Source organism: Lissotriton helveticus, chromosome 3_1, assembly GCF_964261635.1.
Source record: "Lissotriton helveticus chromosome 3_1, aLisHel1.1, whole genome shotgun sequence".
In the NCBI taxonomy this organism is placed as follows: domain Eukaryota; kingdom Metazoa; phylum Chordata; class Amphibia; order Caudata; family Salamandridae; genus Lissotriton; species Lissotriton helveticus.
The window spans coordinates 263393239-263415908 of NC_136061.1; the positions used below are offsets into that span (position 1 = coordinate 263393239).

The window sequence follows — 22670 nt, forward strand, 5'->3', positions numbered from 1 at the left end:
GGTCAAAGCACGCTTCTCAAACCAATGATACTCAACATAACTTGTAAGGCAAGAATGTGTCTTCACTCCGTACTCATTCATCTCTTGCACTGTCTTATTCGAATGCCAACAAAGTTCTTTAACATTGCAAATGTTGATTGATTTCTCGAAATATTTGGAGGTCTTCTCTTTGGACTTACACCTCTGACTCTTTTCATCTTCGTAAACAACATTTCTCAATTTACCCAACATAGTACTACATTCTGGTGCTTAGCTATTTCTAAGTGCTCCTAATTTCATCACAAGGGCAACCACAGGAGCAAGGAGAAAAGAGAACTTAACCAGGATCACAGAATTGGTTTAAGTGACAATGCTGCCCTCGTTGCCCAGAAGGGATACAGCGAGGAAGAGAAGATAGCTCTCATGCTCCAAAATGAAGCGCAAGGCAAATTACAAATGAACTGGGCCACCACTAATATACGCAATTTTCTAAAGTACGAAAAACTCACTTTAAAGAAGTGAGTCTGGACTGTTAATGCCACATCAAACAAGACAAACACCATTCCCCAGAACAATGACCATCAACCCATACATTCTTATTCAAGACTCACCCGTCATAATCGGTCACCTAGCTGAATCAAGTCAGTCTTGTGAGCTATGAAATTATCTACCAAATTATTCAATAGAAAGCGGAAGAAAACTGGCTGCTAATCACTCAAACTTGCTGGCCTTCCTAAACAAAGCAAACTCTTACAAATCAACAATTTGAGGGCATGTCCCATGGTTTACAGGGGACCACGAGATTGGCATCACTCAATTAAAAATCTGTTTACCAACCTTCAACTTGCTGAGAGATGATGCAGTTTATGCAGAGGAGAGACAATATGGGTAAAACTAGGGACCAATTTTGACTCTGGTGACATTTCTACTATTAGACATGTTGCCCGTGAATGCACTTCCTGTGAGTTTATCAGACCAAAAATCGCATTTTAAAACAGAAATATAGTGGTGACTGTATTTATGAGTGTTTATTATGGAGGGAACTGGTTCGGCCCTAGAAACCTCATAATTGATTGTTGGGTGATCCGTTGCAAGACATAGCTCTTCGAATTTGTTGAAGGTGTCCAGACCTAACCTCAGCTGATTAGAGGTAGGCAGCAGTCATCCTGGCTTTTAAGACCTGTGTCGAGGACATGACTTTCCCTTCCCCATGCAACTAGCCCCACAGCCTCTACCGTCCATGACTGCCGTCTTTACACAGAGACGGTGTTGAGAAGAGAGTGTGTGCAGCCCACAGGACCAGTTTGGAACCATTCCTCAGCATTTCTACCATCAGGGTATTTCCTCTGAGGATATGCTTCAGCAGGGAGTTTATCAGACTAAAGCTTGTGTTTTGAAACTAAGTAGGATCTCTTCTTTCTCTCGAGCCAATTGGTGAGAGGCAGCCTTCAACGTCTCGGCCTGTTCACCACCCCTAGTAAAGCTCTACTCTCGGAGTGTCCAAGCAAAGGGAGGTAGGCCTGTGGCATATCCCTGGTTTAGGTTGGTTCTTCTGGATAGACCCCCATATGTACTGCTGTGGTGGTCTGTGGTTTCTCCTGATTTGCCCCACATTCGCATCAAGGGTGTCTGCAGTCTGTCCTGGGATGCTTCTACTCCACTGCTGGTTGGGCTGCAGAGAACCTACTGCTGTGGATCATACCGGACTGCCGTATCTTTCAGGGTGGACCGCACCGCTCAATAATCGTTATTATTGAGAGGCACCGTCTTTGTTACGAAGTGGATTGCCTAGAACATCTTACTGTGGTGTTAAAGGGTCACAATTAGCTGCACTATCTCCTCTTTAAAGTGGTATATAAACTAGTGTCAGCTGTCCACCTTAGGAAGCACCATCTCTGCTCCGGGGTGGACACCCCGAAATATACTGCTATTTGTGTATTTGTGTTGCACCATCTTCTCCCTGTAGCTGAGCAAGTGTTGCTACAGTGCCACATAACTCCTGTCCTGAAGAGTTACAGAACTAGAACCACACACCCTACTAGGAGAAGGTGTAACAGACCATAACAAAGAGCACCTGTAACCCAGAGTCTGGTAGTTGAGCTTCTGTTCTTCCAGAACAAATATCCGAATCCATTCACAGAAAAGAAGATCTAATAATCCAGTACAAACATAGCAAAAACCTGGAAACAACAATAAACAACAAACCATCAAAATACCCAAGTAAAAGCTCACATTGAAAGGAAATAAACAGACCACTCCCATGATAAGGATCTCAAGTGCACCAGAACCAGGCTGTCACTGCTCCAGACAAATTCAACACCTGATCAAAACACTACATAACAAACTCAGAACCTACAACAGACTTCAGCGTACTAATGACTGTGATCGACCTAAAAGCTGAACTTTCCACAACTGTGGAAGAAAACAACAGGGTACCTCGAATGAGTCTGAAGCACAGAATATAGGACACTGAAACTACAACTAAAGCCAATAATAGGAACAGGCAACAACAAAGAACATAGAAAATCCGGAGCTCAGACCGATGATTAAATGATCAAATATCAATTTATAGAGAGCACAAACGTACGCACTCCTACTTTACTAAAGTCTGAGGAACTTTCTCGCAGATATCTAGCTCTCCGAATCCCAAATAAAATTATACAACCAAAGTGTTTACTTACAATGCGACCACCAGTGCATACTCAATGGGAAATATACACTGACAAAATGTAATTATAAAACAAAATATAATAATATCTAGCAAATGAGAACACTCCCATCTGCAGTAACCTGTGCCTGAGAGGAACTTGTCAACCCCAGTTAAACTCTGTCTCACCCACAACCTACAAGACCAAGAGGCATATGATAATAGGTGGGGGATACCGCCCTTAGAACTCAGCCCCATTAAAAAGTGGACAGAGGTGGCACTTCAGTTAAACTCCATAACCATGGAGTTTGGACTAAGGGCCGCTAATGGCAGGACAGGCTCAGATAAAGCAGGAGCCCATACATACAATAGGCCTGGACATTCGTCTAGAATTGATTATTTTCTTCTAGACGTCAACCTGTGGAGCATGGTCAAAGATATGGTGATTTCACCCTCCGTTGAGAGTGATCACAACCTCCTCTCACTCACATTGTCTGCTAGATGGCTACCTGGCACTGAGAGTAGAACTCTCTGTAATTCCATCCCGGACTCGACAGCAGTTTCTAATTGCGGTCGACGACTTAAATGGGCAAAAATGTCTCTCTCAGAGGAGAAGACTAATGCCATAAGGCAACTTCTCACCACAGCTTTAGACAACCCTGTCCCTTGCGAGGCCGGTTGTTCTTCGAATGTAACTACTAGGTTCTGTGCCCTAACGCAGGCTATCAGTGACCTCTTTATAGTACCGGTTAGCACCAACAGGAGGAATCCCCGTTTAAGGGCTAGACAGGGCTGGTTTAACGATAAGTGCAGGGAGGCAAAGTCGCTTCTCATCGAAGCAGTCAAATCCAAAAAGCCCATTAGAACCAGGGTGGCCAGAAGACACTATTCCCTTTGTCAGAAAAACGCAAAGAAGGAGTGGGAGGACAATTACTGGCAGGACCTTTTGGCAGCCAGTAAAAGGAGAGATGCCAAAGGCTTCTGGGACTTGGTGGGAAACAGGAGTCGCCCTGATGATACACTGAGGACCTGTAGCATTAATGCCCAGACCTGGCTCACCCACTTCCAATTACTCTACTCACCCATCGAAGGCCAGCTCAATGATCCCTTCACTCTCCCGCCATACATCCTAGACAGAGACATGGTCTTGTTCTCTGCACGGGATGTTACAAACCAGATTAAAACCCTGGTGCCACTAAAAGCTGCTGGCCCGGACGGCCTCCCAGGAGATATCCTCCGAGCCTATGCAGACGAATGGGGGGTACTGATTACGGACCTTCTTAATGCAATTATTATGGGTGGTGCAGTCCCAGATTCCTGGAAGGGGGCCGTGGTAGTACCAATTTTTAAAAAGGGGTGCAGGGACCTTCCTGGGAATTATAGGCCCATAAGCCTAATAGATTCAAGTCAGAAACTGGCGGGGAAAGCTATCTTGGGGAGAATTTTAGAATGGGTGGATGACAATCACGTCTTGTCCGACATGCAAGCCGGTTTTCGGTCAGGTACCGGAACTATAGAACAAGTGTTTAGGCTTATGGTATTGTACTGGAAGGTGGTGGAGCTAGGCAAAGGCAGTCTTTACCTGGCCTTTATAGATCTAAAGACTGCCTTTGACCTGGTCCCGAGGGAGGAACTCTGGAGGGTGTTGCACGGTTTAGGGATGCCCCCGTACATACTCAACCTGCTCATCAAATTGCATAATGCCACTTTTGCCCAGGTGAGATGGGGCCTAAATGGGGAATTGACCGATAAGATCAGGGTCGAGAGGGGAGTGCGGCAGGGCTGTGTGTTGGCTCCCACCCTATTTTCCCTTTATATTAACGGGGTGGTAGAGCACCTGCTCGGCGAACCAGCAGACGCCCCCACTCTGGGAGGCGTAAAAATTCCAACACTACTGTTCGCGGACGACACCCTCCTCATTTCAAAGACGCCCCAAGGTCTCCAGAAACTCTTGAATTGCTTCCAGCACTTTTGTACCACCAGAGGCCTTGTTATTAACGTGGACAAGACTAAGTACTTAGTCATGCACCCCCCCGCAAACTAGGCCGTCCCCCTGTCCTGAACTCAACCCCCCTTGAAAGAGTGGCAGAATTTGATTACTTGGGAATCCGTCTAAGTGACTCAATGAACTGGACCGCTCATATCAATAAAATGATAATCGGCCACAAAAGGGTGGGAGGGGCCCTCCTTAAGGAGTACAGCAGTTCTACCAAACATTGTGTTGCCCCACTGATCGACATCTACAAAGCACGAGCTGTCTCGGCGTCACTCTACGGAGCCGAACTGTGGGGACAAGGTAAACTGGACTCCTTGAGCAAGGCCGAGAATAAATTTATCAAAGATCTCCTTGCCATCCCGTCGAGCACTCCAACAGTTCCGGTACTAATGGATGTAGGCTGCAAAGCAATTGGGGATCAGGCACGACTTCGCCCTCTCCTGCTGTGGGCCCGCCTGTGGAGGGTTCCGGATCTAAAACCTTACGCTGACGGGTTAGCAGAGGTGATGCGCTCCACTGGTTGGCGGAAGATCAAATGGCTCAGGGAAACCAATCAACTTCTAAGGGAATTAGGCTTGGAATCCTGTTGGCTTACCCGTTCAGCCCCCCAAAGGACTCCCTAAAAAAACTGTATTGGGATTGGGTCTCTGCGAAGCGCACTAGTAACCAGCAGCACTGCAAAGCCACTGCAGCTTTTCTGCTCATTAAAGATGTTGTTGCGCTAGAGCCCTACATGGACCTAATCACCATCGCTATGGACCGGTCCTTGTATATCAAATTCCGATTAGGAACTTTACCCCTCGCCGACCTTTGCTCCAGGTGGAACAAGTCAGTGCCCGTATCACGTCATTGTGCTCTATGCTCTGACAAACCAGAGACTGTGCCACACTTTCTATTTGAATGTCCGGACTATGGGCACCCCAGATCACGATGGCTTAAACCAATTTGCAGAGAACTGGGCACACGCCAGCACACGGTGGCCCTCCGGATACTTTTAAGCAATACAGCCCCTAACATTGTTTGCGCTGTCTCCAAATTTTTAAAATGGGCTTGGCTGATTCGACTTAAAAGACTGGCCGTATCAATTTAATGCTGTTTTAGATAATTTATTCTACTTAATAGTGTTCTTATTTTTTTTATATCTAAATGTACAGTCTCTTTTTTCGACATGCTGTTTTATTTTCTGTAATGCTTTTATGATATATGCATATCGAAATAAAGCAATCAACCAACCAACCAACCAACAATTCATCCCGATTCCTAACGTTTCCCTCCCATTGCTTCCTCCTATAACATTTTTCTGTCATGACTCTACAAAGCCAACCTCTTCACCTGACACCATCTCTCACTACACTAACACTGCGTCTAGAAACCCCGCTCGCCCCTATCCATTATACTCTTCTCTCAATTTCCATTTGCCTTGATCTCTCACTTTAGGTCGCAAAAACACCACGTGCACTGACTCATACCCCGGTCACGATATCCGGCATAAAGTCCTAGACCTGGTGAAAGAACGAGGCCACATCTATGTAGGCCAATGGGCTCTACGTCGGTCTTTGCAATCTGAAGAATTCATTGGCAAGCTGCAATGAATCCAGAAAAGTTCTATATCTGGGCCGATGGGACCGCGTTAACGCTGCACTTAAGATGCCACCCGGGTTGCCAGTGCAAGAAAAATCCCATTCGATGCCCTCTGCATTCTACACCGAGGCAGTATATGGTGCAGGACTAACGTTCCTAGGTTTTTACAGCCAAAGGAGAAACCTCAGATCACGAATGGCTCCACTCTGTAAGCCTTCCCTCTTTTTAAAAAAACTTGCTAAAATGGAATCTCTTCTCAGCAGAGACATTCAGGCCATGTAATATGCTCCTAAGGAGAATTAAGATCATCCAAAGCCACGTAGAATTCAGAATAGCAAACAAGAACTGCCTCTCCCCAAAATCAGGACCCAAGTGTCCCTAATAAGATTTTTACGCAGCACACAAAATTATTCCTTACATTCCCTTCGCTTTCTACTCCCTACTTAACATGCTCATACATGCTGCGCAACAAGTCTGGAGCACAATCTCTGGAATTTATAAATGACACAAAGTATACCACTACTAGATTAAATCTACACCATCACCCTTCTATCGTTCACTCACTAAAGATGGAGTACCAACTTACTCGAGCAACTGCAAAGCACTTTGGGTCCTTGCATGTGAATGCCCTAGAGAAATTCTGAAATGCAATACAATGTAGTACAAATGCAATACAATGTCTTCCGATTCATCAAACCTGGTAAATCTCTAGTCCACCTGCCCAACCACTAATCTGCTGTTTATCAGCCCTTTGTGAGGCTTCCCTTGGGCTCTAGGAGCAGTCAGAGGTTCATGGGCAGTATTGTGTGGACACTCTCATTTACCAGTAGTACCACAGTACAAGTACACGTGAAACTGGTCTCTAAAGAAGGGATGATAGGCAGGATAAAATCAAGGATACTGGAATGTGACGGTTTACTTGGAGGTACCCAAAGAATGCTCCGGTCTAGATCTTGGCCAGGGTTCTCCAAAGTTGTCTAGAATACTAGTATATTAGTAGAGTTCAGCCCCAGCTGAAGAGTATAAATAGCAAGACCCTTTAAGGCACCAGAATAATGATCAGACTTCTAATGTGTGGGATGTATAGAAATCTCTATATCAAAGCCAAAGACGGCTGGGGCAAAACATATGGGAAGATCCGGGAGAAAGGCGCTTCTAAGATACTGAAGACCCTTTCTAGAATAGACACATCTCAAGGCACTTGCAGGCGTAAAGGGACCCATTCCAAAGCCAGGAGGAATAAGACCACAAGTGTGGCTGTGGATCGTGTGGATTATGACTTTGAGACAATATTAAATTTCATTTGCTCTTAGATGAAAAGAAACTTACTAAGGGCCTTGAAAACTAGGCTTCACGCTATACCGCAAACTCCGCCTAGGTCTTACCAGAAGAACGCTGCAGCAAGGATTTGCAATTAGGACAGCCTTATAGAAGGGAGAGTGGTGGGCATTGTAGAGAATCGCAGATTCTTAATGTGCTACTTATCTAGGGCAACCTAATTTAAAAAGTGATGTCAGATGTGCTGTCCTCTGTAGCAATCAAGAGGCAACTACAAGAGAAAAAGCAATATTGTGATAAAGCCTACTGAACAAGGGACAATGCGCCATTCACTTGATACCCACCCACCCAGAAGTGAATTTGGTGGCTAATGAATAATAATAATATTGGTAGTACTGTGTAAAGTACAGCATAACATCAAATTTCAGCATCATTTCTTCTACATAACTTGTGTGACCCATTATATGAGAAAATCATGCATGTCATCAATGAGACTTTGAAAAACCAAAGGTGGTAATGGACGGAGCGTTGACAATACAAACACTCACCCCCAGTCAACTGATCTGGGTTTAATCCATCACCGTTCTTTAGCTCACTCCGCCACCCCAGTTCAGACATGGCCATATGCAAATCAGTCTGCCTCATGGGAACAGTCCAGCCCGAACTGCCAAGCCATGTCTTCCCTGGACCGGAATCAAGCTTCCCAGGACCGGTTTCTGGCATTACAGCCGTCTTCAGGTGGGCTTGCTTGACTCCAGTGGCAAAGTGAGCAAGGGACTCACATCTAACCATACCCTGCCAACTTAGGGCGAACAAAGAAAAACCAAAGGTGGTGATGGACGGAGCGTTGACAATACAAACACTCACCCCCAGTCAACAGATCTGGGTTTAATCCATCACCGTTCTTTAGCTCACTCCGCCACCCCAGTTCAGACATGGCCATATGCAAATCAGTCTGACCCTGTGCCTCATGGGAACAGTCCAGCCCGAACTGCCAAGCCATGTCTTCCCTGGACCGGAATCAAGCTTCCCAGGAACGGTTTCTGGCATTACAGCCGTCTTCAGCCGGGCTTGCTTGACTCCAGTGGCAAAGTGAGCAAGGGACTCACGTCTGAGCATACCCTGCCAACTTAGGGCGAACAAAGAAAAACCAAAGGTGGTGATGGATGGAGCGTTGACAATGCAAACACTCACCCCCAGTCAACGGATCTGGGTTTAATCCATCACCGTTCTTTAGCTCACTCCGCCACCCCAGTTCAGACATGGCCATATGCAAATCAGCCTGACCCTGTGCCTCATGGGAACAGTCCAGCCCGAACTGCCAAGCCATGTCTTCCCTGGACCGGAATCAAGCTTCCCAGGACCGGTTTCTGGCATTACAGCCGAATTCAGCCGGGCTTGCTTGATTCCAGTGGCAAAGTGAGCAAGGGACTCACGTCTGAGCATACCCTGCCAACTTAGGGCGAACAAAGAAAAACCAAAGGTGGTGATGGACGGAGCGTTGACAATGCAAACACTCACCCCCAGTCAACTGATCTGGGTTTAATCCATAACCGTTCTTTAGCTCGCTCCGCCCCCCCAGTTCAGACATGGCCATATGCAAATCAGTCTGACCCTGTGCCTCATGGGAACAGTCAAGCCCGAACTGCCAAGCAATGTCTTCCCTGGACCGGAATCAAGCTTCACAGGAACGGTTTCTGGCATTACAGCCGTCTTCAGGTGGGCTTGCTTGACTTCAGTGGCAAAGTGAGCAAGGGACTCACATCTGAGCATACCCTGCCAACTTAGGGCGAACAAAGAAAAACCAAAGGTGGTGATGGACGGAGCGTTGACAATACAAACACTCACCCCCAGTCAACTGATCTGGGTTTAATCCATCACCGTTCTTTAGCTCACTCCGCCACCCCAGTTCAGACATGGCCATATGCAAATCAGTCTGACCCTGTGCCTCATGGGAACAGTCCAGCCCGAACTGCCAAGCCATGTCTTCCCTGGACCGGAATCAAGCTTCCCAGGAACGGTTTCTGGCATTACAGCCGTCTTCAGCCAGGCTTGCTTGACTCCAGTGGCAAAGTGAGCAAGGGACTCACGTCTGAGCATACCCTGCCAACTTAGGGCGAACAAAGAAAAACCAAAGGTGGTGATGGACGGAGCGTTGACAATACAAACACTCACCCCCAGTCAACTGATCTGGGTTTAATCCATCACAGCTCTTTAGCTCACTCCGCCACCCCAGTTCAGACATGGCCATATGCAATCAGTCTGACCCTGTGCCTCATGGGAACAGTCCAGCCCGAACTGCCAAGCCATGTCTTCCCTGGACCGGAATCAATCTTCCCAGGACCGGTTTCTGGCATTACAGCCGTCTTCAGCCGGGCTTGCTTGACTCCAGTGGCAAAGTGAGCAAGGGACTCACGTCTGAGCATACCCTGCCAACTTAGGGCAAACAAAGAAAAACCAAAGGTGGTGATGGACGGAGCGTTGACAATACAAACACTCACCCCCAGTCAATGAGACTGTCGCAAATTATTGGTAGTGTTCTGTAAATGTTACATAAATCCTAAAACCTAGGCCACGCACTTACTACAGTGATACTCTACTCACAGATCTAAGCTACAGAAACAGCTGCACTATTGCTCTTGCCGCAGCAAAACATAATTATACTCTGTAAGTATGAAACATTTTCATTATAGTCCAGCCGAAACATTGTGTAGAACTGGACTCAACACTGCAGGCTTCAAAGGACTATGCATCTTGTGTTGAGCTCTCTAATACAAGACTCATGTTAAGTCCACAGAATGTCAGCAATGGCTACAACTCTCAAGCCAATAATTGTAAGCACCGATTCACATTTTTAGCATTCACTAAGTTCAGGTAAGTGGAAATTAAAACAAAGATAAATAAAGGCAACATAATTAAATATATGTTAAAACAGCAGAAACAACTTTGTTGCACTCATTTGCAGTCTACTGAATCAGCTTTCAAAGACTGCCTCACTGACAAATTTTCAGGAACTCCCCTCACCCCTCCACCTTAAAGCTATCCATAAACTGTCATACCTATCCACTCTCTTGCCCCTCATCCACACTCGTCTCTTACCAAAACTCTGTCACCGCCTATCAGCGCAAGTCAACTCTCTATCAACACCCAAAATCCTACATTTGCACTACCCTGCGCCCTATTCATTTTATCACCTCCACCCACTAACATGCCACTCCAATTCCCTGCATCCACCCTCACACATCCGCTACTCACCAACTTTCTTCAAGGCGTCACCCTATCCTCACTATTTGAAAAATGTAAAGGAAAATCAGAAGCTGTCATTTTTCTGCAAATTGACAATCAATAACATTTAGAATCGGGAACTTGATTTGCTCTCGTTGTCCAATATTCATGTCAGAACACTTAACGAAGATTTATAACTGTGCATCCTTGTGACAAGAACATATTTCTTCTCTAGGTCTTTGCCGCACGTTTATTTCTTACATTTAGTAGCGCTGTGTGCTGCCCAGCCGAAAGCCTCAGAGAACTTACTAGGAGAAGTCTGCATTACACACTTTCGGATACAACTCTTTTGGAATGTACACAGCAGGGTACCTGGCCAGGATGGATTTCGAGGGACTTCACAACACCTCTGACAGGCGCCCGCATACTGTGCCTAAAATGCCACTCGGTCTGACTTTTCCCCAACCGGACAGGCCTCCAAGTTGGCCTCTGGTAGGATAGAATTTAAAAATGTAATGCATGGTTACCTTTTGGGGGAAAGGGGCCCTCAGCTGTTATTACATCCTTTTGAAATTCATAAAAGCATTATTTGCAGCCTGCACGCATAAACACACGGATTTAAGGTGATTTACTTGTTACAGAAAACAGAGAATCAGGTTGACAAAGCATATGATAATCTTCGATACTGAAGACTATTAACACGTTATTCCACAAGGCACCTTTCATACCCTGCCCTGGAGAAGAGGTCACATAAATCATACAGTGCACAATAGAAGCAATGTAAGTTCTAAGGACTAGCAAGTCGTTTTCCAACAATGTCATGATCTTTTTTGACAGTCACAATTCTAAGAAAAAGGTCGATTTAAGAGGGTTTTTTGTGTGTTTTTTTGCAGAGTTTTATATAGCGCGAACTGAATCAGGTATCAGAGCGCTTTACATAGCACCAGTTACGTTACTTGAGGACACGCATTCATTTTAGGCACGGGGAGACTAAGTGATTTGCCCAGAATCACAGGAGGTGATCCCCAGGTCCGAGGTCGAGCGCGCTAGCCGTTAGGCCAACTTCTCTCCCCAAAAGAGTGTTTTTACCTCTTTCATTCAACCGGTTTCACTTTTTCTTACGTGGATCAAATAAGCCAATAAAATCAATACATGCAAATGAGAGAGTAAGGAGTTCAAAAGGGAAGCAGACACAAAAAAATATATATATAGGCCTCGCCTAAAATGTTATTTAGGAACACTTGTTCTTAATGTAGGGCAGAATCTAAAGAAGACACAATGATGTGAAATTCTTTAAAATAACCACGTTTTCATCTGCTTTTAAAAAGAAAGTTCAGAAGGAATGGCACGGAGAGAGAATGGTCACTTATTCAACAGCTTGGCAGCAAGGAAGGAAAAAGAGCGTCTACCCTTTCTAGAGCTAGGACCCTTAGGAATTTTAAGAGGATCTCAGCAATCTACTTGGGAGACAGTGACTGAATCGGTTTGACTGCATATTTACAACATGTAGATACACCAATTACATACCATTTCACTTCGTTACATTTCCTCATTACAACATTATTTCTCCTCAACATAAAATGTAGGTACGGTAGTTGTCAACTTTCATGGTAATTAAAGATAGGTAACACATCAAGTAAGAATCCTTGATTTGGGAATTTCCACACACCGAATCACATTCTTTTGTATCTATCGCATCCAATCCAGATGGCAGTGAACCCGCAGGCGGCCCTCCCAGTATATGACTATACACTATCAGAGAAGGTGACAAATCAATGAATACATCGGAAGAAGGCGAGACAAAGTCTCAAATCCATGGCAGAGAAAAACATCCAAAACTTGTGTCCACCTTTCAAAATTAAAATGCGATTAATTTCTCGGTACTGGTTTTGGGGCACCAAGTGTAATATAGCGATTTTCTTTTTTTTCCAAGACAAACTCTGGGCTAGACACTGCTAAAAAAATTATTTTAACTTTGGAAATGGTTTCACGTCTGTTTTGAAGTGGGCCACTTGTATTATGGAGGCATGACCGAGATGTGGATTCTTGATACAGACCTTACCAGTAGTTCTTTGATAGAGCAAGCTTTAACAAAGAAATGCTCCACTACAGGACAGCATATCAATCCAACAAGAAAGCTGGGAGCCCACATCAGTAAATCACCCTGTGCCCTTCTGGTAATACTCCCTTGTGTGTTTTCATTTTATACATCCCTTCACAACGTACAGAAGCAGCCCTGGAGTATTTAAGCTTCATGCAGGGACAGCGCTGCCATGTATCAAAGTGTCAGGGGGCTTATAAGAGATTAAATCTAGCCCACTGCTTTAAAACCACAAAAATCAATGCTATGCAGACCAGCCAAGGGCTGTGAACCAGCAAGGTGGCACCCTCCCCACTCCACAGCTGGCGCGTGACATGTCAACTAAAGAGTGCAATTTGCCATCTTAACATCTTTCTCGTCCTTCACATATAGAAGCTTCTCAAGACTTTTCAACACGTCGAAAATATCAGGTCTTGAACATTTTTATACATGCAGACCGATGATCATTCTCTTTAACATGCGTATATGAGGGGCTGACAAGACCACTGTTGAAAAGTAGCCAGTTATTAATCACTAGACCAGGAAGTGACACATGTCTAAATTAGTTCTTTAGACACTCTGCTGCAGTCTGAGATGTAAAGTATGGGGTCATTGCGTTGAGAATGGCGTAGGTCACTGCAGTGGATACATTTGTACACTTACTGATCATACCAGATTTCTGGTGCAAGAGTCAATGTGGAGAGCCAAGTCTTCCTTTAAATAGTTATTGCTTTATTTCAAGTCCCATAGTGGTGGAAATATATTCTTTATGATTTCCAATCCTATCTATTGGCTGTGGACCGAGGGAAAAGGTTGCAGTATATGTCACTGCGCCGCAATCCTGATATTTGTATATCTTATCGTAGAGCAGAGAGAAGGAAGAAGACTATTGGGAAATGAGCCCATGAACGAAGAGACTGAGAGAATGGAGACAATTAGTGCAGCAGCTCTAATGCTTAACAGTTGTATTTACCTTTTTACTTGATTTCCTTCAAATTGGGCACTGCGGAGTAGCCTCGGCTAGCTAATGGGCAATGAGGAGATACGAAGGTGAAAGGTTTTATGACCAGGCAAGAAGGTGGTACACTTATGCACAGGTGGACATTGGTTCAATAAATATAATTTGATATAGGTCTGTTTATGATATTCCCCATTAGCCAGGTTCAGGTAATAAACAGTTCCTTGAGATAAAGCTTTTAGCTATTTCCGAACATGAGGTAACCAGTACTCTTGGGAGAGACCAGGACGTTTTGTAGTTGGAGACTAACAACCTTGAAAGATCTGAGGATATCTCTAGCCAGGTTTTGATAGACAACAAAATTGCACGCCGTGGCACAGTTCCTGTAAAAGGCAGCCCTGCAAACAGTAGCTGAAAACCCAAAAGGCAGCACCTTGCTCTTGGATGGTCCCGGTATCACCTCAGTACAATCCCAAGCATATTTCTCGTCCAGGACTGAAAAAGTTGTAGGTGAGTTTGGGGGACCCAGAGGGGAGGAGAGTCCATGTTCCAGAACCATAGGGGAACAAGGTGGGGATTTTTCTTAGGACAGATTGCCCTCGACCAGGCTTTAATTTGTGAGGATCAAAAGACCCTGGCATAAGGTGCTCATTGAAACTGGCAACTGCAGATAAGGTACGCTTATTCTGTGGAAGAATGGGGACACTCCCAGAGTCTGTAGCTGACCACTGTGGGGATCGCTGGCTCTTGGTTTCGAGGATTCTGAATTACATTGGTGAACAGGCATCTATGTGGTTACTGTCCTCAATTGGCCGGTGTGGCACTGTAGATTGCCTATTGACTCAGAGAAAGACTTGCAAGATGATGCCTGAAATTTGTGGGGTGGTGGGGTGGAGACTCCTTGTTTTGTGACTGCTATTATTTTACTGAAAGAGAAGGCGAGTACACATTCACAGTAGCGTGGAGCTTTTGTGTCCCTGAAGTGTCAAAGACTGCCATTTTTGCAGCTTCTGTAGTACCAACCTGAAGCACAAGATGCACCCTAAAGAGCAAAAATCTAGAGACCTTAAAGAAATGCAGAACTTTCTTTATCAGAGGTCTATGACAAGGAATGGTTTGGACACTGTGGAAGATGACGTAGATTCGAGCATTGCCCGTTGGCTACACGGTGAGGCTCTTATTGTGGGCACACCGTCACATTAAAGCATGAGACCAGTATCTGTGACCAGTATTAAAAAGAGAATGGTGAAAATGGATGCCGCCTATAAAGATTTAACCTTGAATATTACTAGCAATGAAACCAGAAGTGAATTGGAGGAAAAGAGACTAATAACAGTGGTGTCCACGAAAGGAAGATCACTAAGGAATGTCACATTCAGAATTAATTCTGTAGCGTTCATGACACGTTTGGAGTCAGAGGTTGGGAGACAAGGGAACAGAATTAGGAGATCACCGAGTTAGACGTAAATTCCCTAAAACAATAGGTGAAGATGTGACAGTTTTGTTACCGCTGTCCACAAAGCCACATACAAGGGGTTCAAAAAGGGAGATATCCGGAGGTAAAACCATCACTGAGGTGCTGGATATTACTGCATTGAGAAAAAGAGGGATTGTAACTTTACTTACATTCTGGGACAATCTAAGTCTGATCTTCCCAGATCTCAGTAAAAAGACCCAGAGAAGACAGCAGGAACGGAAGTTGCAAAGAACCTCCTACATTTTAACCATTCTGCTTTCTTTTCTTATGTGGCTCAACTGCGCATTTAAGATGGTGAAAGAGATCATGTTTTAATGTAAGTGCAGTAGATGGGACTTATTGGAAGCTAAAGGAGCACGCCATTATGGTCAGGACCATGTGGATGATACCACCTGCATGTATTATCATCTTTATATTGGAGTTTATCATGATTGTATTACTCCTGCAGTGGTGGGAATGTGCAGGGGCATGCAGATATCGTTTTGAACGTCAACAGTGGCAATTCCTTTTTTTTCCTTTTTAAACAAAGCCACTGATTTTCTGTTCCCTTTTAGTTTCACAAGTGGATGTTAAGATTTTTGCTGGAAATGTATTTCTAAATTGTTCTATTGATAAGTGATATAATATTTTGTCAAGTTGCGCATATTTGTCTCCGGGTTGTTTCCTTGCTCAATAAAACAATGTTAAGCTTACATTTTGCATCTAAAATCAGAAATTCCATTTTCAATCCTACTGACGCAGCGGCGTGGCATTCGTATCGCTGAACACCAGCGGTTTACCATAGTGGACAGGAAGTTTTAGTTATGACGGACAACTAGATATTAGGTTATGGTGAACAGTGACAGAACCGTATTAAATGGTGAAGTGGTTCAGCCTGTAGCACAAAGGGTGTCCTTTTACATGCATCTTTAAAGTTACATTTTAGGTCTCACCTACAAACAGTTTTTAGCTGCCTTTTTGCAAAAGACCTTGTATGGATCATATCAAAAACTTATAGTGGGCTTAAAACCAACCTACTGCTAACCATTGGTTGGCTTGTTTGCCAATCTCATTGCTTGCTTCTTATTCAATGGCTTTCCTTCCTCTTGTAATGTTTGTCCCGCCCTTGGAGCATATCTTGCTTACCATCCTTTAAACTGGATGAGGCCTCTCTTTCAGGGAACTATTTTCCTCTTTTTCTTTCATTACTTCATGAGAGTGCATGTGTTTTCTAACTCTCTCTCTGCTGCTTCCTCCCAAAAACGCACCCCTCCCATGTGTGTTCCATGTTGCTCCCTCAACCGCTCAGGTTTGTCCATTCCCTACACCTTCCTTGGGGCTGGTCAGGCCTATAGGGCAATCAGGCAGTGCGCAGTCGGGTGGTCAGACAGGTCAGTGAGTGCACTGTCTTTGGCTGCTTCTAGGACAGTTTTTATTGTTTATTTCCCTGATATTACCACAAACATTGCCTGCAGCAAGCTCACATCCATGCAGTCTCCCATACCTTGCAAAACACTTCAATGCGCCTCCCTACACAACTTCTTTGCCCTGACCTGGCCCGCAGCAGCACCGGAACTTCCACTATGCTGGCATGAGTCAACGGAGGCACCGCTGAGATCCGCCGGCCTCTCTGATCTTTCATTTTGGTGCCATCCCCGAAGTTACGGGAACTACCCACGCCATCTTGCCCTGAGCAGCCCCGGACTGCCTCACTGACAGGGGTGCCTGATGTGGTCCGCTGGGGTACAAAAGCCTCTTATGCGTTGGCGGGGGCCGATGAGGAGCTCCTGGACCTCAGGTCTGCTACCAAATCCGCGGATACAGTAACCACCGACGCCATCCTGCCCCGAGAAATCACAAAGCTGGGGGTGAGGGCCTGACCTGGCCCGTGGGGGTGCCGGAGCCTCCCCTGCACTATCGAGGCTTGATAGAGGCACTGTCAAGGCTCCCTGGGTTTCCTGGGCCGTCAGTCTTGCTGCTGCCTAGACACATGTAGGATCTGCTGACGCCATCTTGCTCAGGACGGCCCCGGGTTACCTCGCTGCCGGGGGCGGACTCCTGGCCTGCGTCGCTCCCCTTGGCAACTACCACAACCTTCTGCTGCCCGGGGCTTGCCGTATGACCTGCATCCCCAGAGTACCAGCCATCTGTTGCACAGCCAAGTCTCGCGGCCCCAGTGCAGGATGCCAACACAGTTCATTAATAAATTCCTGCCTGCCTTTTACCCTCACTTCCTATGGGATGGCTTCAAGGCCACCATACGCAGAGTGCCAACCTAAATCTCCATAGCTAGGACTCGAGAGGTGCCCCTGCTTGAATCTAAGCTCATGGGAAATAGAAACGCACTGGAGCACAATGATAAACGGCATCTCACAATACGAGCTTAGTGTCAATTATCCATCTTGAGGGGACAACTCTTGACTCATCAGGTCAATAAAGCCGAGTGATCTCTCCTCGCCCTCAAACAAAAGAACTACGAGGGTGGAGACAAAGTAGTCTCCCTCCTCGTGCGCAGGCTGCGTCACCAACACGTGAGGTCTCACATCTCTAAGCTCCAGAAGGACAGCTCTGGTAGGATGGTCCAGGAGGCGGATAAACAAGAAGCCTTCCAGGACTTCTATCGAACTCTTTATGCCTCGGTGGCGCAGAGGGGGGAGATCCCACTGAGATTGCTAACTACCTCCAAAACTATTATTTGCCACACTCGCGACCCGGAAGAGCCCTTTACAGCTGCTGAACTACGCAAAGCGCTCCAGGAGCTCCCCAACAGGAAAACTCCTGGTCCCGATGACTTCACCCCGGCATTTTACATGGCCTTCCTGCCTCAACTCCAGCCCCCCCTGCTCACCCTATATAACTCCTTCACCCATACCACAAGCCTCAACCCCAGTATGTCCAATTCTGAAATTATTTGAATCCCTAAACCAGGCAAGGACCCTGTACTCTACTCATCCTGTCACCTGATCGCCCTCCTAAATACTGATGCAAAGCTCTATGCCAAAATCCTGGCCAAACACTTAGAGAATCTCCTCCCTGGGTTGATAGAGCCAGAACAGGTGGGTTTTTATAAAGAATCGACGGCCTGGACAATCTTCGTTGCCTGGCACACCTGGTTGAAAAAGCCCAGAGTCACTCCATCCCCACTCTCCTCCTTTCCTTGGATGCGGAAAAGCCTTCAACCGGGTGAGTTGGGTGTTCCTAAGGGCAGTACTGCAGAAAATAGTGCTAGGCCTTTTATGATTAGTAAAATCATGGCCTCTTACTTGGAGCCTACATCCTCTATTCGTATCAATGTCCAGACGAGAAAATGCTTCATGCTGCTTCGGAGCACCCGGCAGGGCTGACCACTGTCCTTCCTAATTTTTTACCTGGTGGTAGAGCCCCTTGCTATTGAACTGCAGCGCTCGGTGGACATCAGGGGCCTTCCCTTCGCTGACCAAGAACACAAGGTCTTACTGTATGCCGACGACCTCCTCCAAGCGTTAACAGAACCAGATATCTCCCTCCCAGTGGTTGACCATATCCTGCAAGCCTACGGGCGGTTCTCTGGAAACCAGATTAATTTAATGAAGTCGCAGGTGCTCAACCTCATGCTTCAATCACAGCGCCTTTTTCATCTCCAGGCACTCTCCCACTTCAAAGGGCCTTGCACTCTACACAATATTTAAGCATTACCATTACAAACACCCTATCTTCCTGGACAAAGACAAACTGGCCGCATCTTTGTAGGGTGATCTTAGAGGATCTCCGACGGTGGACCCCCTCTACATCTCCTGGTTGAGTCACATTAATGTAGTGAAGATTAATATTCTTCCCAGGCTTCTCTATTTCAGTCACTGCCAAAGCCCATCCCCGACAAAGACATCACCAGTTTGCAGGCCGACCTTACCTCCTTTATTTGGTAATGTTAACACCCCAACATATCCGCAGTGCTTCTAATGCTCCCCTGTAACCGTGGGGGCCAGGTGTGCCCCAACCTCCAGGACTAATATTGGGCAGCACATTTATGCTATATCTTTGAGCAGGTGGTGTTGGAGAGCGAAAAACATTGATTCCACATAGATAGTGCAGTCGCCTGCAGGCCACTATGGGACCTTGCATGGCTGCCCAAACACTCGTGGCCACGCAGCACCTGCGCCGCTACTCCGACGCGCATAGTTTTGAAGATTTGGGACAGACTAGCTATACGACATGGATTGAGCACATTCCTGTCACCGAACACCCCAACTGCACATAACCCTGACTTCTCCCCCGCTCGCCCCCGGGAGTCCATCCCGGAAAGGGTGTCCGGTGATTGCAGGCTTCTGCAAAATCTATTCCAAGGCCCGGCAATGAAGCCTTTTGATCAAAAGGGACTTCCACAAGTATGAATCAGTTCGGCACCAATATTACCAACTCCGACACTGGGCCCTCCACCCCCCAATGCAGAGGCTGCTACTCGCCCCCTCACCCTCTTTGAACGACATGTTCGCAGCTTTATGGGCTCCCGGGGATTGATAGCTAAGACATATGCAGACCTGCAGCAATCGCGCCATCTCCCTCACCATCCATTCCAATGGAATGGTCCCCAGACACCACATCCACTATCACCCAGAAACAGTGGGAGAAGCTTTAACAAGAAATACCACGTTTACACAGAAGCATTGCTCAACAAGAAGCAGCCTAAAAGGTCATGTTTCAATGGCATACACCCCAATCCGTCTCCACGCTATGCGCCCTGCAGTCCCCGTCTCGTGATTGCACTTTGGGGCCACAATAGCAACTTCCATCACATATGGTGGGCATGTCCTTCCCTGAAGACCTTCTGGAAGGAGATCCGGAGCCACATCAGGGCACTCTGTGATACCCAATAATAGACGACTATCACACGGTCATCTTAGGCATTCGTGCCTCATCCCTGGCTGCAATGACCCACATGGACTGGTACCTAGTGTGCCATATGACTGGTGCAGCCAAGCCGCTTATAGCGTGGTCCTGGCGTTCCCGGACGGCCCGCCATGCAGCATCCTGGTTCACACAACCCTGGCACACTATTGCACTGGAGCAGATGACACACAAGCTGATCTACACAGATAAGAAATTCCAATGTCTCTGGTCACCCCTTGTTTAATACATGTCTCGCCTGGAATACTTATGCTTCTAACCCCCCAGGCTACGAGTGCTTCACCTCTTTGACGACTGTGTGTAGAGCGCCTCCTCTCTACCCTGCATATCCAACTGATCACCCTCAACATATCACTGTTCCATAAGCAATGCCCTCCCTCCACTATCCCACACGACTATGAACTTCAAGGATCTACTGGGGACCTCTAGCTCCTCATCTTTGTCTCCCTATCCCCCTTTCTCCCTGTTGTTCACCCTGTTTCACCTTCGAACAGACACCCTCCGTTCGGTACACAAATTGTTTAGACAATTATTCGGACCTGGCACAGCTCCTTAATGGGTCATACATTGCCTCTGCTTTGCTCCTCCTTTGCTATGCGTCTCAGCCCTTAATATAGGAATTACAGCGTTGTGTATATGCACTGTCGCCGTAATGTTTCTTCTTTCTAAATGTATTTTTCTTTCACAATGACACCTGAACTGTACTGTTGTTAGTCCCTTTGGTGTAAAAATTCAATAAACAGAACTTGAGCAAAAAATAATACTTACAGAGCATGTCTTTGTTGTTGCTAAGTTCAAAACTGAACAAATTTGCAAACATGGACCACATTTCTAGCGATCTAATTCACCAAAAGGGGCAACTAAGGTGCCCGGGAACATTTTATGTCCCAGGTCGACGCTGACCTCCCTAGCTTTTTTTGTGTGTATTTTTTACCTGTCATGCCGCTCCGCAGTTCAAGAATCACTTTCGCCTGAGTACATTTTAAATCTGCAAATTAATAAGAGAAAATAGCACCTGCATCTTTCCATCGGCGCATGCATGAGTGGTGACACATGTGCACGCATACATCATCAGTACCTGCCTAGGGAATGACGCAGCAGGATAATTGTGCCTATTTTTCTGATGCTGCACAGTATCGACAAAAAAGCATTGGCAAAGCCAATAGGTCAAAAAGGCAAGACTTGTTGCCTTTGCCAATGGTTACTTGCCGTTATAGATGATAATAAGAAGGAATGTGTACAGCTGGGGAGTGGGGTCCAGCTAGAAAGTAGCCCTAAACCAGCAAGGGGGGCCCTTAAGGCCGAAGCTCTTCATCAGATGTTGTCCATCCTCTGAGGTCCAGTCCATGGATTCCGGATCTGCCGATCTAAGTTTATTGCACAGTTTTACGAAGCTGCTCATGGTCCTGTATTTCTGGTTTTGCAGACCAAAATCAAGCCTAACCTGCGAGGCTGAGGCACATCTTGGAAGATTAAAAACTGCTTTGTAGATTTTGGTTTGGAGATCGTTTAGTAAGTCTGTTTCCTTGCCACACCAGGTGACTAGACCATAAGACAGAGAGGGTAAAATTTGTGCCGACATAACCTTCAACAGGTGTTTGTGATTTGGACAGTCCATCTTTGTTTTTAGTAGACGGTAAGCGAAAATTAGGGTTTGTGCTTTTGCGCGTATTGTAGTTTTATGCTCCGAGATTAGCATATATTCAGGTCGCAAATTACAAACTCTGTGAAATAATGTAATACCTGCAGACACTAATACACTGGTCAACGAGATAAGTGGGTTACTGTACCTACTGCAATAGCTTTATGTAGTCTGTCTTTTATAGGTCCCAGTCCTAAAAATGTAGCTTCCTCACAGTTGACTACTGACAGTTTGTACTCCGCAACAGCAGAATACTGGAAGTAAAGACTTCTTAGATGCACCAATGTAGCCTCTAAAACACCGATGTCACACCCTGGACAAACAGCAGGTTTTTGCTAGAAGAAAGGTGCGTTTTACTTTCGCATTGTTGTAGAGCATTTGTTTTGCGTAGTTATTTTAATAAAACAATTAATAATGTGCCTGTATCAGCCCATCTAATGGACAGGTGGAGCAAGCTAATTCATTTACAAGTCAAGCAGGTTGGAGTAATTTACAAGTCCTTCTGGACAAGTCCATATTTAAAACCTCCACACCCGTGATGTGAAAATCATTTACTCCAAGTGCCTTAGGAGCTTTCCTGCTTGGAGGGTTACCATGAGGACTGCATCTCTTGCTGCGAGATCCGCATCCCAAGCTGTGAGGGCATCTCGTGGAGGGGGAACAGTTAATCGTTTAGGTGGGGATGGCACGGTCGGACATTTTCCTGCCTAAAAAACGACCCTCCTGGCATCCGTGATGTATAACCAGCTTTCAACGCAGAGTTCTGATGTGCAAGATGACGAGTTCCCATGACCATTTTCCCGCCACCGCTATGCTGCTAGTGGGGTCACCAAAGAGACTGTAAAAAACAGCAGATTCCACTCAGCCTATTATAGATAGTACCTTTGATTGCTGTTCAAATGAGCCCGAATGAGTGGGGCAATAATCATATAAATTCGCAATAC

General features: G+C 45.9%; 1 protein-coding gene across 1 annotated transcript in view; it reads right to left on the reverse strand.

Moving 5' to 3' along the window:
- The window catches only part of AATF (apoptosis antagonizing transcription factor), a 509083-nt gene that overhangs the window by 253436 nt on the left and 232977 nt on the right, over positions 1–22670 (reverse strand). The window lies entirely within an intron of this gene.